Source organism: Schistocerca gregaria, chromosome 8, assembly GCF_023897955.1.
Source record: "Schistocerca gregaria isolate iqSchGreg1 chromosome 8, iqSchGreg1.2, whole genome shotgun sequence".
NCBI classification, from domain to species: Eukaryota; Metazoa; Arthropoda; class Insecta; order Orthoptera; family Acrididae; genus Schistocerca; species Schistocerca gregaria.
The window spans coordinates 39,159,293-39,178,102 of record NC_064927.1 but is presented as its reverse complement, the minus strand read 5'-3'; positions in this window follow the sequence as shown (position 1 = coordinate 39,178,102).

The window sequence follows — 18,810 nt, the reverse complement described above, 5'->3', positions numbered from 1 at the left end:
TGGTCTTACAGGGAACGATCAAAGCGTAGACTGTAGGAGACATTACTCCCATGGCGGAAACTGCGCATGGAGACTGTTGTATTCAATCCCGATGTTATTTCTGTGTTTCATCAACACTCTGATAGTCCACAGAGAACAGAAAGCCTCCAGATGTGCATCGGAAACTACTACTGGTCTTCCAGGGAACGATCAAAGCGTAGACTGTTAGAGACATTACTCCCATGGAGGAAAGCGCGCATGATGACTGTTGTATTTAATCCCGATGGAATTACTGTGTTTCATCAACACTCTGATAGTCTACACATTACAGAATCCCACCAGATGTGCATCAGAAACTACTTGTGGTCTTCCAGGGAACGATCAAAGCGTAGACTGTTTGAGACATTACTCCCATAGAGGAAAGTACGCCTGGTGACTGTTGTATTCAATCCCGATGCAATTTCTGTGTTTCATCAACACTCTGATAGGCCACAAATTACAGAATGCCTCCAGATGTGCATCGGAAACTACTACTGGTCTTCCAGGGAAAGATCAAAGCGTAGACTGTCTGAGACATTACTCCCATGGCGGAAAGTGCGCATAGTGACTATTGTATTCAATCCCGATGCAATTTCTGTGTTTCATCAACACTCTAATAATCAACAGAATGCCTCCAGATGTGCATCGGACTCTACTACTGGTCTTACAGGGAACGGTCAAAGAATAGACTGTTTGAGAATTACTTCCATGGAGGAAAGTGCGCATGGTGACTGTTGTATTCAATCCCGATGCAATTACTGTGTTTCATTAACACTCTGATAGTCTACAGAGTACAGAGAGCCTCCAGATGTGCATCGGAAACTACTACTGGCCTTCCAGGGAACGATCAAAGCGTAGACTGTTAGAGACATTACTCCCATGGAGGAAAGAGCGCATGGTGACTGTTGTATTCAATCCCGATGCAATTTCTGTGTTTCATCAACACTCTGATAGTCCACAGAGTACAGAATGCCTCGAGATGTGCATCGGAAACTACTACTGGTCTTACAGGGAACGATCAAAGCATAGACTGTTAGAGAATTACTCCCATGGAGGAAGGTGCGTATGGTGACTGCTGTATTCTATCCCGAGGCAATTTCTGTGTTTCATCAACACTCTGATAGTCCACAGATTACAGAGAGCCCCCAGATGTGCATCTGAAACTACTACTAGTCTTCCAGGGAACGATCAAAGCGTAGACTGTTTGAGACATCACTCCCATGGAGGAAACTGCGCATGGTGACTGTTGTATTCAATCCCGATGCAATTTCTGTGTTTCATCAATATTCTGATAGTCGACAGATTACAGAATGCCTCCAGATGTTCATCGTAAACCTTTACTGGTCTTCCAAGGAACCATCAAAACGTAGACTCTTTGAGACATTACTCCCATGGAGGAAACTGCTCATGGAGAATATTGTACTCAATCCCGATGCAATTTCTGTGTTTCATCAACACTCCGATACTCCACAGATTACAGAATGCCTCCAGATGTGCATCGGAAACTACTACTGCTCTTCCAGGGAACGATCAAATCGTAGACTGTTTGATACATTACTCCCATGGAGGAAAGTGCGCATGGTGACTGTTGTATTCTATCCCGATGCAATCTCTGTGTTTCAGCAACACTCTGATATTCCACAGATTACAAAATGCCTCCAGATGTGCATCGGAAACTACTACTGGTCTTCCAGGGAACGATCAAAGCGTAGACTGTTGAGACAATACTTTTATGGAGGAATGTGCGCATGGTGACTGTTGTATTCAATCCCGATGCAATTTGTGTGTTTCATCAACACTCTGATACTCCACAGATTACAGAATGCCTCCACATGTGCATCGGAAACTGCTACTGGTCTTCCAGATAACGATCAAAGCGTAAACTATTTGAAACATTACTCCCATGGAGGAAAGTGCGCATGTTGACTGTTGTATTCAATCCCGATGCTATTTCTGTGTTTCATCAACACTCTGATTGTCCACAAACTACAGAATGCCTCCAGATGTTCATCGGAAACTACTACTGGTCTTCCAGGGAACGATCAAAGCGTAGACTGTTTGAGACATTACTTTTATGGAGGAATGTGCGCATGGTGACTGTTGTATTCAATCCCGATGCAATTTGTGTGTTTCATCAACACTCTGATACTCCACAGATTACAGAATGCCTCCACATGTGCATCGGAAACTACTACTGGTCTTCCAGGGAACGATCAAAGCGTAGACTGTTAGACACATTACTCCCATGGAGGAAAGTGCGCATGGTGACTGTTGTATTCAATCCCGATGCAATTTCTGTGTTTCATCAACACTCTGATTGTCCACAAACTACAGAATGCCTCCAGATGTTCATCGGAAACTACTACTGGTCTTCCAGGGAACGATCAAAGCGTAGACTATTTGATACATTACTCCCATGGAGGAAAGAGCGCATGGCGACTGTTGTATTCAATCCCCATGCAATTTCTGTGTTTCATCAACACTCTGATATTCCACAGATTACAGAATGCCTCCAGATGTGCATCGGAAACTACTACTGGTCTTCCAGGGAACGATCAAAGCGTAGACTGTTGAGACATTACTTTTATGGAGGAATGTGCGCATGGTGACTGTTGTATTCAATCCCGATGCAATTTCTGTGTGTCATCATACACTCTGATAGTCCACAAATTACAGAATGCCTCCAGATGTGCATCGGAAACTACTACTGGTCTTCCAGGGAAAGATCATAGCGTAGACTGTCTGAGACATTACTCCCATGGCGGAAAGTGCGCATAGTGACTATTGTATACAATCCCGATGCAATTTCTGTGTTTCATCAACACTCTGATAGTCCACAGATTACAGAATGCCTCCAGATGTGCATCGGAAACTACTACTGGTCTTCCAGGTAACGATCAAAGCGTAGACTGTTTGAGACATTACTTTTATGGAGGAATGTGCGCATGGTGACTGTTGTATTCAATCCCGATGCAATTTCTGTGTTTCATCAACACTGTAATAGTCCACAGATTACAGAATGCCTCGAGATGTGCATCGGAAACTACTACTGGTCTTACAGGGAACGATCAAAGCGTAGACGTTTGGAGACATTACTCCCATGGCGGTAACTGTGCATGGAGACTGTTGTATTCAATCCCGATGCAATTTCTGTGTTTCATCAACACTCTGATAGTCCACAAATTACAGAATGCCTCCAGATGTGCATCGGAAACTACTACTGGTCTTCCAGGGAAAGATCAAAGAGTAGACTGTCTGAGACATTACTCCCATGGCGGAAAGTGCGCATAGTGACTATTGTATTCAATCCCGATGCAATTTCTGTGTTTCATCAACACTCTAATAATCAACAGAATGCCTCCAGATGTGCATCGGACTCTACTACTGGTCTTACAGGGAACGGTCAAAGAATAGACTGTTTGAGAATTACTCCCATGGAGGAAAGTGCGCATGGTGACTGTTGTATTCTATCCCGATGCAATTACTGTGTTTCATCAACACTCTGATAGTCTACAGAGTACAGAAAGCCTCCAGATGTGCATCGGAAACTACTACTGGTCTTCCAGGGAACGATCAAAGCGTAGACTGTTAGAGACATTACTCCCATGGAGGAAAGAGCGCATGGTGACTGTTGTATTCAATCCCGATGCAATTTCTGTGTTTCATCAACACTCTGATAGTCCACAGAGTACAGAATGCCTCGAGATGTGCATCGGAAACTACTACTGGTCTTACAGGGAACGATCAAAGCATAGACTGTTAGAGAATTACTCCCATGGAGGAAGGTGCGCATGGTGACTGCTGTATTCTATCCCGAGGCAATTTCTGTGTTTCATCAACACTCTGATAGTCCACAGATTACAGAGAGCCCCCAGATGTTCATCTGAAACTACTACTAGTCTTCCAGGGAACGATCAAAGCGTAGACTGTTTGAGACATCACTCCCATGGAGGAAACTGCGCATGGTGTCTGCTGTATTCATTCCCGATGCAATTTCTGTGTTTCATCAACACTCTGATAGTCCACAGATTACAGAATGCCACCAGATGTGCATCGGAAACTATTACTGGTCTTACAGGGAACGATCATATCATAGACTGTTTGAGAATTACTCCCATGGAGGAAAGTGCGCATGGTGACTATTGTATTGAATCCCGATGCAATTTCTGTGTTTCATCAACATTCTGATAGTCCACAGATTACAGAATGCCTCCAGATGTTCATCGTAAATCTCTACTGGTCTTCCAAGGAACCATCAAAACGTAGACTGTTTGAGACATTACTCCCATGGAGGAAACTGCGCATGGAGAATCTTGTATTCAATCCCGATGCAATTTCTGTGTTTCATCAACACTCTGATACTCCACAGATTACAGAATGCCTCCAGATGTGCATCGGAAACTACTACTGGTCTTCCAGGGAACGATCAAAGCGTAAACTCTTTGAAACATTACTCCCATGGAGGAAAGTGCGCATGGTGACTGTTGTATTCAATCCCGATGCAATTTCTGAGTTTCATCAACACTCTGATAGTCCACAAATTACGGAAAGCCTCCATATGTGCATCGGAAACTACTACTTCTCTTCCAGGGAACGATCAAAGCGTAGACTGTTAGAGAAATTACTCCCATGGAGTAAAGTGCGCATGGTGATTGTTGTATTCAATCCCGATGCAATTTCTGTGTTTCATCAACACTCTGGTAGTCCACAGATTACAGAATGCCACCAGATGTGCAATTGAAACTACTACTGGTCTACCAGGGAACGATCAAAGCGTAGACTGTTTGAGACATTACTACCATGAAAGAAACTGCGCACGGAGTCTGTTGTATTCAATCCCGATGCAATTTCTGTGTTTCATCAACACTCTGATAGTCCACAGAGTACAGAAAGCCTCCAGATGTGCATCGGAAACTACTACTGGTCTTCCAGGGAACGATCAAATCGTAGACTGTTAGAGACATTACTCCCATGGAGGAAAGTGCGCATGGTGACTGTTGTATTCAATCCCGATGCAATTACTGTGTTTCATCAACACTCTGATAGTCCACAGATTACAGAATTTCTTCAGATGTGCATCAATAACTACTACTGGTCTTCCAGGGAACGATCAAAGCGTAGGCTGTTTTAGATATTAATCGCATGGAGGATAGTGCGCATGGTGACTGTTGTATTCAATCCCGATGCAGTTTCTGTGTTTCATCAACACTCTGATAGTCCACAAATTACAGAATGCATCCAGGTGTGCATCGGAAACTACTACTGGTCTTCCAGGGAAAGATCAAAGCGTAGACTGTCTGAGACATTACTCCCATGGCGGAAAGTGCGCATCGTGACTATTGTATTCAATCCCGATGCAATTTCTGTGTTTCATCAACACTCTAATAATCAACAGAATGCCTCCAGATGTGCATCGGACTCTACTACTGGTCTTACAGGGAACGGTCAAAGAATAGACGGTTTGAGAATTACTCCCATGGAGGAAAGTGCGCATGGAGACTGTTGTATTCAATCCCGATGCAATTACTGTGTTTCAACAACACTCTGATAGTCTACAGAGTACAGAAAGCCTCCAGATGTGCATTGGAAACCACTACTGGTCTTCCAGGGAACGATCAAAGCGTAGACTGTTAGAGACATTACTCCAATGGAGGAAAGAGCGCATGGTGACTGTTGTATTCTATCCCGAGGCAATTTCTGTGTTTCATCAACACTCTGATAGGCCACAGATTACAGAAAGCACCCAGATTTGCATCGGAAACTACTACTGGTCTTCCAGTGAACGATCAAAGCGTAGACTGTTTGAGACATTACTCCCATGGAGGAAAGTGCGCATGGTGACTGTTGTATTCAATCCCGATGCAATTACTGTGTTTCATCAACACTCTGATAGTCCACAGATTACAGAATTTCTTCAGATGTGCATCAATAACTACTACTGGTCTTCCAGGGAACGATCAAAGCGTTGGCTGTTTTAGATATTAATCGCATGGAGGATAGTGCGCATGGTGACTGTTGTATTCAATCCCGATGCAGTTTCTGTGTTTCATCAACACTCTGATAGTCCACAAATTACAGAATGCATCCAGGTGTGCATCGGAAACTACTACTGGTCTTCCAGGGAAAGATCAAAGCGTAGACTGTCTGAGACATTACTCCCATGTCGTAAACTGCGCATGGTGACTGTTGTATTCAATCCCAATGCAGTTTCTGTGTTTCATCAACACTCTGATAGTCCACAAATTACAGAAAGCACCCAGATGTGCATCTGAAACTACTACTGGTCTTCCAGGGAACGATCAAAGCGTAGACTGTTTGAGACATCACTCCCATGGAGGAAACTGCGCATGGTGTCTGTTGTATTCATTCCCGATGCAATTTCTGTGTTTCATCAACACTCTGATAGTCCACAGATTACAGAATGCCACCAGATGTGCATCGGAAACTACTACTGGTCTTACAGGGAACGATCAAAGCATAGACTGTTTGAGAATTACTCCCATGGAGGGAAGTGCGCATGGTGATTGTTGTATTCAATCCCGATGCAATTTCTGTGTTTCATCAACATTCTGATAGTCCACAGACTACAGAATGCCTCCAGATGTTCATCGTAAACCTCTACTGGTCTTCCAGGGAACGATCAAATCGTAAACTCTTTGAAACATTACTCCCATGGAGGAAAGTGCGCATGTTGACTGTTGTATTCAATCCCGATGCAATTTCTGTGTTTCATCAACACTCTGATAGTCCACAGATTACAGAATGCCTCCAGATGTGCATCGGAAACTACTACTGGTCTTCCAGGGAACGATCAAAGCGTAGACTGTTAGAGACATTATTCCCATTTAGTAAAGTGCGCATGGTGACTGTTGTATTCAATCCCGATGCAATTTCTGTGTTTAATCAACACTCTGGTAGTCCACAGATTACAGAATGCCTCCAGATGTGCAATTGAAACTACTACTGGTCTACCAGCGAACGATCAAAGCGTAGACTGTTTGAGACATTACTCCCATGGAGGAAACTGCGCATGGAGACTGTTGTATTCAATCAAGATGCAATTTCTGTGTTTCATCAACACTCTGATAGTCCACAGAGTACAGAAAGCCTCCAGATGTGCATCGGAAACTACTACTGGTCTTCCAGGGAACGATCAAAGCGTAGACTCTTAGAAACATTACTCCCATGGAGGAAAGTGCGCATGGTGACTGTTGTATTCAATCCCGATGCAATTACTGTGTTTCATCAACACTCTGATAGTCTACACATTACAGAATGCCACCAGATGTGCATCAGAAACTACTAGTGGTCTTCCAGGGAAAGATCATAGCGTAGACTGTCTGAGACATTACTCCCATGGCGGAAAGTGCGCATAGTGACTATTGTATACAATCCCGATGCAATTTCTGTGTTTCATCAACACTCTGATACTCCACAGATTACAGAATGCCTTCAGATGTGCATCAGAAACTACTACTGGTCTTCCAGGGAACCATCAAAACGTAGACTGTTTGAGACACTACTCCCATGGAGGAAACTGCGCATGGAGACTCTTGTATTCAATCCCGATGCAATTTCAGTGTTTTATCAACACTCTGATACTCCACAGATTACAGAATGCCTCCAGATGTGCATCGGAAAATACTACTGGTCTTCCAGGGAAAGATCAAAGCGTAGACTGTCTGAGACATTACGCCCATGGCGGAAAGTGCGCATTGTGACTATTGTATACAATCCCGATGCAATTTCTGTGTTTCATCAACACTCTAATAGTCGACAGATTACAGAATGCCTCCAGATGTTCATCGTAAACCTCTACTGGTCTTCCAGGGAACGATCAAAACGTAGACTGTTTGAGACATTACTCCCATGGAGGAAACTGCAAATGGAGACTCTTGTATTCAATGCCGATGCAATTTCTGTGTTTCATCAACACTTTGATACTCCACAGATTACAGAATGCCTCCAGATGTGCATCGGAAACTACTACTGGTCTTCCAGGGAACGATCAAAGCGTAGACTATTTGATACATTACTCCCATGGAGGAAAGTGCGCATGGCGACTGTTGTATTCAATCCCCATGCAATTTCTGTGTTTCATCAACACTCTGATATTCCACAGATTACAGAATGCCTCCAGATGTGCATCGGAAACTACTACTGGTCTTCCAGGGAACGATCAAAGCGTAGACTGTTGAGACATTACTTTTATGGAGGAATGTGCGCATGGTGACTGTTGTATTCAATCCCGATGCAATTTCTGTGTGTCATCATACACTCTGATAGTCCACAAATTACAGAATGCCTCCAGATGTGCATCGGAAACTACTACTGGTCTTCCAGGGAAAGATCATAGCGTAGACTGTCTGAGACATTACTCCCATGGCGGAAAGTGCGCATAGTGACTATTGTATACAATCCCGATGCAATTTCTGTGTTTCATCAACACTCTGATAGTCCACAGATTACAGAATGCCTCCAGATGTGCATCGGAAACTACTACTGGTCTTCCAGGGAAAGATCAAAGCGTAGACTGTCTGAGACATTACTCCCATGGCGGAAAGTGCGCATAGTGACTATTGTATACAATCCCGATGCAATTTCTGTGTTTCATCAACACTCTGATAGTCCACAGATTACAGAATGCCATCAGATGTACATCGGAAACTACTACTGGTCTTCCAGGGAACCATCAAATCGTGGACTGTTTGAGACATTACTCCCATGGAGGAAACTGCGCATGGAGACTCTTGTATTCAATCCCGATGCAATTTCTGTGTTTCATCAACACTCTGATACTCCACAGATTACAGAATTCCTCCAGATGTGCATCGGAAACTACTACTGGTCTTCCAGGGAAAGATCAAAGCGTAGACTGTCTGAGACATTACTCCCATGGCGGAAAGTGGGCATAGTGACTATTGTATACAATCCCGATGCAATTTCTGTGTTTCATCAACACTCTGATACTCCACAGATTACAGAATTCCTCCAGATGTGCATCGGAAACTACTACTGGTCTTCCAGGGAAAGATCAAAGCGTAGACTGTCTGAGACATTACTCCCATGGCGGAAAGTGCGCATAGTGACTATTGTATACAATCCCGATGCAATTTCTGTGTTTCATCAACACTCTGATAGTCCACAGATTACAGAATGCCTCCAGATGTGCATCGGAAACTACTACTGGTCTTCCAGGGAAAGATCAAAGCGTAGACTGTCTGAGACATTACTCCCATGGCGGAAAGTGCGCATAGTGACTATTGTATACAATCCCGATGCAATTTCTGTGTTTCATCAACACTCTGATAGTCCACAGATTACAGAATGCCATCAGATGTACATCGGAAACTACTACTGGTCTTCCAGGGAACCATCAAATCGTGGACTGTTTGAGACATTACTCCCATGGAGGAAACTGCGCATGGAGACTCTTGTATTCGATCCCGATGCAATTTCTGTGTTTCATCAACACTCTGATACTCCACAGGTTACAGAATTCCTCCAGATGTGCATCGGAAACTACTACTGGTCTTCCAGGGAAAGATCAAAGCGTAGACTGTCTGAGACATTACTCCCATGGCGGAAAGTGGGCATAGTGACTATTGTATACAATCCCGATGCAATTTCTGTGTTTCATCTACACTCTGTTAGTCCACAGATTACAGAATGCCTCCAGATGCTCATCGTAAACCTCTACTGGTCTTCCAGGGAACCATTAAAACGTAGACTGTTTTTTAGACATTACTCCCATGGAGGAAACTGCGCATGGAGACTCTTGTATTCAATCCCGATGCAATTTCTGTGTTTCATCAACACTTTGATATTCCACAGATAACAGAATGCCTCAGATGTGCATCGGAAACTACTACTGGTCTTCCAGGGAACGATCAAAGCGTAGACTGTTTGAGACATTACTCCCATGGAGGAAACTGCGCATGGAGAGTCTTGTATTCAATCCCGATGCAATTTCTGTGTTTCATCAACACTCTGATACTCCGCAGATTACAGAATGCCTCCAGATGTGCATCGGAAACTACTACTGGTCTTCCAGGTAAAGATCAAAACGTAGACTGTTTCATACATTACTCCCATGGAGGCAAGTGCGCATGGCGACTGTTGTATTCAATCCTGATGCAATTTCTGTGTTTCATCAACACTCTGATAATCCACAAATTACAGAATGCCTCAGATGTGCATCGGAAACTACTACTGGTCTTCCAGGGAACGATCAAAGCGTAGACTGTTTGATACATTACTCCCATGGAGGAAAGTGCGCATGGCGACTATTGTATTCAATCCCGATGCAATTTCTGTGTTTCATCAACACTCTGATACTCCACAGATTACAGAATGCCTCCACATGTGCATCGGAAACTGCTACTGGTCTTCCAGGGAACGATCAAAGCGTAAAGTCTTTGAAACATTACTCCCATGGAGGAAAGGGCGCATGTTGACTGTTGTATTCAATCCCGATGCAATTTCTGTGTTTCATCAACACTCTGATAGTCCACAGATTACGGAAAGCCTCCATATGTGCATCGGAAACTACTACTGGTCTTCCAGGGAACGATCAAAGCGTAGACTGTTTGATACATTACTCCCATGGAGGAAAGTGCGCATGGCGACTGTTGTATTCAATCCCGATGCAATTTCTGTGTTTCATCAACACTCTGATATTCCACAGATTACAGAATGCCTTCAGATGTGCATCGGAAACTACTACTGGTCTTCCAGGGAAAGATCAAAGCGTAGACTGTCTGAGACATTACTCCCATGGCGGAAAGTGCGCATAGTGACTATTGTATACAATCCCGATGCAATTTCTGTGTTTCATCAACACTCTGATAGTCCACAGATTACAGAATGCCTCGAGATGTGCATCGGAAACTACTACTGGTCTTCCAGGGAAAGATCAAAGCGTAGACTCTCTGAGACATTACTCCCATGGCGGAAAGTGCGCATAGTGACTATTGTATACAATCCCGATGCAATTTCTGTGTTTCTTCAACACTCTGATAGTCCACAGATTACAGAATGCCTCCAGATGTTCATCGTAAACCTCTACTGGTCTTTCAGGGAACCATCAAAACGTAGACTGTTTGAGACATTACTCCCATGGAGGAAATTGCGCATGGAGACTGTTGTATTCAATCACGATGCAATTTCTGTGTTTCATCAACACTCTGATACTCCACAGATTACAGAATGCCTCCAGATGTGCATCGGAAACTACTACTGGTCTTCCAGGGAACGATCAAAGCGTAGACTGTTTGATACATTACTCCCATGGAGGAAAGTGCTCATGGCGACTGTTGTATTCAATCCCGATGCAATTTCTGTGTTTCATCAACACTCTGATAGTCCACAGATTACAGAATGCCTCCACATGTGCATCGGAAACTGCTACTGGTCTTCCAGGGAACGATCATAGCGTAAACTCTTTGAAACATTACTCCCATGGAGGAAAGTGAGCATGTTGACTGTTGTATTCAATCCCGATGCAATTTCTCTGTTTCATCAACACTCTGATACTCCACAGATTACAGAATGCCTCCACATGTGCATCGGAAACTGCTACTGGTCTTCCAGGGAACGATCAAAGCGTAAACTCTTTGAAACATTACTCCCATGGAGGAAAGTGCGCATGTTGACTGTTGTATTCAATCCCGATGCAATTATTGTGTTTCATCAACACTCTGATAGTCCACAGATTACAGAATTTCTTCAGATATGCATCAATAACTACTACAGGTCTTCCAGGGAACGATCAAAGCGTAGACTGTTTGAGACATTACTCCCATGGAGGAAAGTGCGCATGGTGACTGTTGTATTCAATCCCGATTCAATTTCTGTGTTTCATCCTACACTCTGATAGTCCACAAATTACAGAATGCCTCCAGTTGTGCATCGGAAGCTACTACTGGTCTTCCAGGGAAAGATCAAAGCGTAGACTGTCTGAGACATTACTCCCCTGGCGGAAAGTGCGCATAGTGACTATTGTATACAATCCCGATGCAATTTCTGTGTTTCATCAACACTCTGATAGTCCACAGATTACAGAATGCCTTCAGATGTGCATCGGAAACTACTACTGGTCTTACAGGGAACGATCAAAGCATTGACTGTTTGAGAATTACTCACATGGAGGAAAGTGCGCATTGAGACTGTTGTATTCAATCCCGATGCAATTTCTGTGTTTCATCAACACTCTGATATTCCACAGATTACAGAGTGCCTCCAGATGTGCATCGGAAACTACTACTGGTCTTCCAGGGAACGATCAAAGCGTAGACTGTTGAGACATTACTTTTATGGAGGAAAGTGCACATGGTGACTGTTGTATTCAATCCGGATGCAATTTCTGTGTTTCATCAACACTCTGATAGTCCACAGACAACAGAACGCCACCAGATGTGCATCGGAAACTACTACTGGTCTTCCAGGGAACGAGCAAAGCGTAGACTGTTAGAGACATTACTCCCATGGAGGAAAGTGCGCATGGTGACTGTTGTATTTAATCCCGATAGAATTACTGTGTTTCATCAACACTCTGATAGTCTACACATTACAGAATGTCACCAGCTGTGCATCAGAAACTACTACTGGTCTTCCATGGTACGATCAAAGCGTAGACTGTTGGAGACATTACTCCCATGGCGGATAGTGCGCATGGTGACTATTGTATTCAATCCCGATGCAATTTCTGTGTTTCATCATACACTCCGATAGTCCACAAATTACAGAATGCCTCCAGATGTGCATCGGAAACTACTACTGGTCTTCCAGGGAAAGATCATAGCGTAGACTGTCTGAGACATTACTCCCATGGCGGAAAGTGCGCATAGTGACTATTGTATACAATCCCGATGCAATTTCTGTGTTTCATCAACACTCTGATAGTCCACAGATTACAGAATGCCTCCAGATGTGCATCGGAAACTACTACTGGTCTTCCAGGGAAAGATCAAAGCGTAGACTGTCTGAGACATTACTCCCATGGCGGAAAGTGCGCATAGTGACTATTGTATACAATCCCGATGCAATTTCTGTGTTTCATCAACACTCTGATAGTCCACAGATTACAGAATGCCATCAGATGTACATCGGAAACTACTACTGGTCTTCCAGGGAACCATCAAATCGTGGACTGTTTGAGACATTACTCCCATGGAGGAAACTGCGCATGGAGACTCTTGTATTCAATCCCGATGCAATTTCTGTGTTTCATCAACACTCTGATACTCCACAGATTACAGAATTCCTCCAGATGTGCATCGGAAACTACTACTGGTCTTCCAGGGAAAGATCAAAGCGTAGACTGTCTGAGACATTACTCCCATGGCGGAAAGTGGGCATAGTGACTATTGTATACAATCCCGATGCAATTTCTGTGTTTCATCTACACTCTGTTAGTCCACAGATTACAGAATGCCTCCAGATGCTCATCGTAAACCTCTACTGGTCTTCCAGGGAACCATTAAAACGTAGACTGTTTGAGACATTACTCCCATGGAGGAAACTGCGCATGGAGACTCTTGTATTCAATCCCGATGCAATTTCTGTGTTTCATCAACACTCTGATATTCCACAGATAACAGAATGCCTCAGATGTGCATCGGAAACTACTACTGGTCTTCCAGGGAACGATCAAAGCGTAGACTGTTTGATACATTACTCCCATGGAGGAAAGTGCGCATGGCGAATGTTGTATTCAATCCCGATGCAATTTCTGTGTTTCATCAACACTCTGATACTCCACAGATTACAGAATGCCTCCACATGTGCATCGGAAACTGCTACTGGTCTTCCAGGGAACGATCATAGCGTAAACTCTTTGAAACATTACTCCCATGGAGGAAAGTGAGCATGTTGACTGTTGTATTCAATCCCGATGCAATTTCTGTGTTTCATCAACACTCTGATAGTCCACAGATTACGGAAAGCCTCCATATGAGCATCGGAAACTACTACTGGTCTTCCAGGGAACGATCAAAGCGTAGACTGTTTGATACATTACTCCCATGGAGGAAAGTGCGCATGGCGACTCTTGTATTCAATCCCGATGCAATTTCTGTGTTTCATCAACACTCTGATACTCCACAGATTACAGAATTCCTCCAGATGTGAATCGGAAACTACTACTGGTCTTCCAGGGAAAGATCAAAGCGTAGACTGTCTGAGACATTACTCCCATGGCGGAAAGTGCGCATAGTGACTATTGTATACAATCCCGATGCAATTTCTGTGTTTCATCAACACTCTGATAGTCCACAGATTACAGAATGCCTCCAGATGTTCATCGTAAACCTCTACTGGTCTTCCAGGGAACCATCAAAACGTAGACTGTTTGAGACATTACTCCCATGGAGGAAACTGCGCATGGAGAGTCTTGTATTCAATCCCGATGCAATATCTGTGTTTCATCAACACTCTGATACTCCGCAGATTACAGAATGCCTCCAGATGTGCATCGGAAACTACTACTGGTCTTCCAGGGAAAGATCAAAACGTAGACTGTTTGATACATTACTCCCATGGAGGAAAGTGCGCATGGCGACTATTGTATTCAATCCCGATGCAATTTCTGTGTTTCATCAACACTCTGATACTCCACAGATTACAGAATGCCTCCAGATGTGCATCGGAAACTACTACTGGTCTTCCAGGGAACGATCAAAGCGTAGACTGTTTGATACATTACTCCCATGGAGGAAAGTGCGCATGGCGACTGTTGTATTCAATCCCGATGCAATTTCTGTGTTTCATCAACACTCTGATATTCCACAGATTACAGAATGCCTTCAGATGTGCATCGGAAACTACTACTGGTCTTCCAGGGAAAGATCAAAGCGTAGACTGTCTGAGACATTACTCCCATGGCGGAAAGTGCGCATAGTGACTATTGTATACAATCCCGATGCAATTTCTGTGTTTCATCAACACTCTGATAGTCCACAGATTACAGAATGCCTCGAGATGTGCATCGGAAACTACTACTGGTCTTCCAGGGAAAGATCAAAGCGTAGACTGTCTGAGACATTACTCCCATGGCGGAAAGTGCGCATAGTGACTATTGTATACAATCCCGATGCAATTTCTGTGTTTCTTCAACACACTGATAGTCCACAGATTACAGAATGCCTCCAGATGTTCATCGTAAACCTCTACTGGTCTTTCAGGGAACCATCAAAACGTAGACTGTTTGAGACATTACTCCCATGGAGGAAACTGCGCATGGAGACTGTTGTATTCAATCACGATGCAATTTCTGTGTTTCATCAACACTCTGATACTCCACAGATTACAGAATGCCTCCAGATGTGCATCGGAAACTACTACTGGTCTTCCAGGGAACGATCAAAGCGTAGACTGTTTGATACATTACTCCCATGGAGGAAAGTGCTCATGGCGACTGTTGTATTCAATCCCGATGCAATTTCTGTGTTTCATCAACACTCTGATAGTCCACAGATTACAGAATGCCTCCAGATGTGCATCGGAAACTACTACTGGTCTTCCAGGGAACGATCAAAGCGTAGACTGTTTGATACATTACTCCCATGGAGGAAAGTGCGCATGGCGACTGTTGTATTCAATCCCGATGCAATTTCTGTGTTTCATCAACACTCTGATACTCCACAGATTACAGAATGCCTCCACATGTGCATCGGAAACTGCTACTGCTCTTCCAGGGAACGATCAAAGCGTAAACTCTTTGAAACATTACTCCCATGGAGGAAAGTGCGCATGTTGACTGTTGTATTCAATCCCGATGCAATTATTGTGTTTCATCAACACTCTGATAGTCCACAGATTACAGAATTTCTTCAGATATGCATCAATAACTACTACAGGTCTTCCAGGAAACGATCAAAGCGTAGACTGTTTGAGACATTACTCCCATGGAGGAAAGTGCGCATGGTGACTGTTGTATTCAATCCCGATTCAATTTCTGTGTTTCATCCTACACTCTGATAGTCCACAAATTACAGAATGCCTCCAGTTGTGCATCGGAAGCTACTACTGGTCTTCCAGGGAAAGATCAAAGCGTAGACTGTCTGAGACATTACTCCCCTGGCGGAAAGTGCGCATAGTGACTATTGTATACAATCCCGATGCAATTTCTGTGTTTCATCATCACTCTGATAGTCCACAGATTACAGAATGCCTTCAGATGTGCATCGGAAACTACTACTGGTCTTACAGGGAACGATCAAAGCATTGACTATTTGAGAATTACTCCCATGGAGGAAAGTGCGCATGGAGACTGTTGTATTCAATCCCGATGCAATTTCTGTGTTTCATCAACACTCTGATATTCCACAGATTACAGAGTGCCTCCAGATGTGCATCGGAAACTACTACTGGTCTTCCAGGGAACGATCAAAGCGTAGACTGTTGAGACATTACTTTTATGGAGGAAAGTGCACATGGTGACTGTTGTATTCAATCCGGATGCAATTTCTGTGTTTCATCAACACTCTGATAGTCCACAGAGAACAGAAAGCCACCAGATGTGCATCGGAAACTACTACTGGTCTTCCAGGGAACGAGCAAAGCGTAGACTGTTAGAGACATTACTCCCATGGAGGAAAGTGCGCATGGTGACTGTTGTATTTAATCCCGATAGAATTACTGTGTTTCATCAACACTCTGATAGTCTACACATTACAGAATGCCACCAGCTGTGCATCAGAAACTACTACTGGTCTTCCAGGGAAAGATCAAAGCGTAGACTGTCTGAGACATTACTCCCCTGGCGGAAAGTGCGCATAGTGACTATTGTATACAATCCCGATGCAATTTCTGTGTTTCATCAACACTCTGATAGTCCACAGATTACAGAATGCCTTCAGATGTGCATCGGAAACTACTACTGGTCTTACAGGGAACGATCAAAGCATTGACTGTTTGAGAATTACTCCCATGGAGGAAAGTGCGCATGGAGACTGTTGTATTCAATCCCGATGCAATTTCTGTGTTTCATCAACACTCTGATATTCCACAGATTACAGAGTGCCTCCAGATGTGCATCGGAAACTACTACTGGTCTTCCAGGGAACGATCAAAGCGTAGACTGTTGAGACATTACTTTTATGGAGGAAAGTGCACATGGTGACTGTTGTATTCAATCCGGATGCAATTTCTGTGTTTCATCAACACTCTGATAGTCCACAGAGAACAGAACGCCACCAGATGTGCATCGGAAACTACTACTGGTCTTCCAGGGAACGAGCAAAGCGTAGACTGTTAGAGACATTACTCCCATGGAGGAAAGTGCGCATGGTGACTGTTGTATTTAATCCCGATAGAATTACTGTGTTTCATCAACACTCTGATAGTCTACACATTACAGAATGTCACCAGCTGTGCATCAGAAACTACTACTGGTCTTCCATGGTACGATCAAAGCGTAGACTGTTGGAGACATTACTCCCATGGCGGATAGTGCGCATGGTGACTATTGTATTCAATCCCGATGCAATTTCTGTGTTTCATCATACACTCCGATAGTCCACAAATTACAGAATGCCTCCAGATGTGCATCGGAAACTACTACTGGTCTTCCAGGGAAAGATCATAGCGTAGACTGTCTGAGACATTACTCCCATGGCGGAAAGTGCGCATAGTGACTATTGTATACAATCCCGATGCAATTTCTGTGTTTCATCAACACTCTGATAGTCCACAGATTACAGAATGCCTCCAGATGTGCATCGGAAACTACTATTGGTCTTCCAGGTAAAGATCAAAGCGTAGACTGTCTGAGACATTACTCCCATGGCGGAAAGTGCGCATAGTGACTATTGTATACAATCCCGATGCAATTTCTGTGTTTCATCAACACTCTGATAGTCCACAGATTACAGAATGCCATCAGATGTACATCGGAAACTACTACTGGTCTTCCAGGGAACCATCAAATCGTGGACTGTTTGAGACATTACTCCCATGGAGGAAACTGCGCATGGAGACTCTTGTATTCAATCCCGATGCAATTTCTGTGTTTCATCAACACTCTGATACTCCACAGATTACAGAATTCCTCCAGATGTGCATCGGAAACTACTACTGGTCTTCCAGGGAAAGATCAAAGCGTAGACTGTCTGAGACATTACTCCCATGGCGGAAAGTGGGCATAGTGACTATTGTATACAATCCCGATGCAATTTCTGTGTTTCATCTACACTCTGTTAGTCCACAGATTACAGAATGCCTCCAGATGCTCATCGTAAACCTCTACTGGTCTTCCAGGGAACCATTAAAACGTAGACTGTTTGAGACATTACTCCCATGGAGGAAACTGCGCATGGAGACTCTTGTATTCAATCCCGATGCAATTTCTGTGTTTCATCAACACTCTGATATTCCACAGATAACAGAATGCCTCAGATGTGCATCGGAAACTACTACTGGTCTTCCAGGGAACGATCAAAGCGTAGACTGTTTGATACATTACTCCCATGGAGGAAAGTGCGCATGGCGAATGTTGTATTCAATCCCGATGCAATTTCTGTGTTTCATCAACACTCTGATACTCCACAGATTACAGAATGCCTCCACATGTGCATCGGAAACTGCTACTGGTCTTCCAGGGAACGATCATAGCGTAAACTCTTTGAAACATTACTCCCATGGAGGAAAGTGAGCATGTTGACTGTTGTATTCAATCCCGATGCAATTTCTGTGTTTCATCAACACTCTGATAGTCCACAGATTACGGAAAGCCTCCATATGAGCATCGGAAACTACTACTGGTCTTCCAGGGAACGATCAAAGCGTAGACTG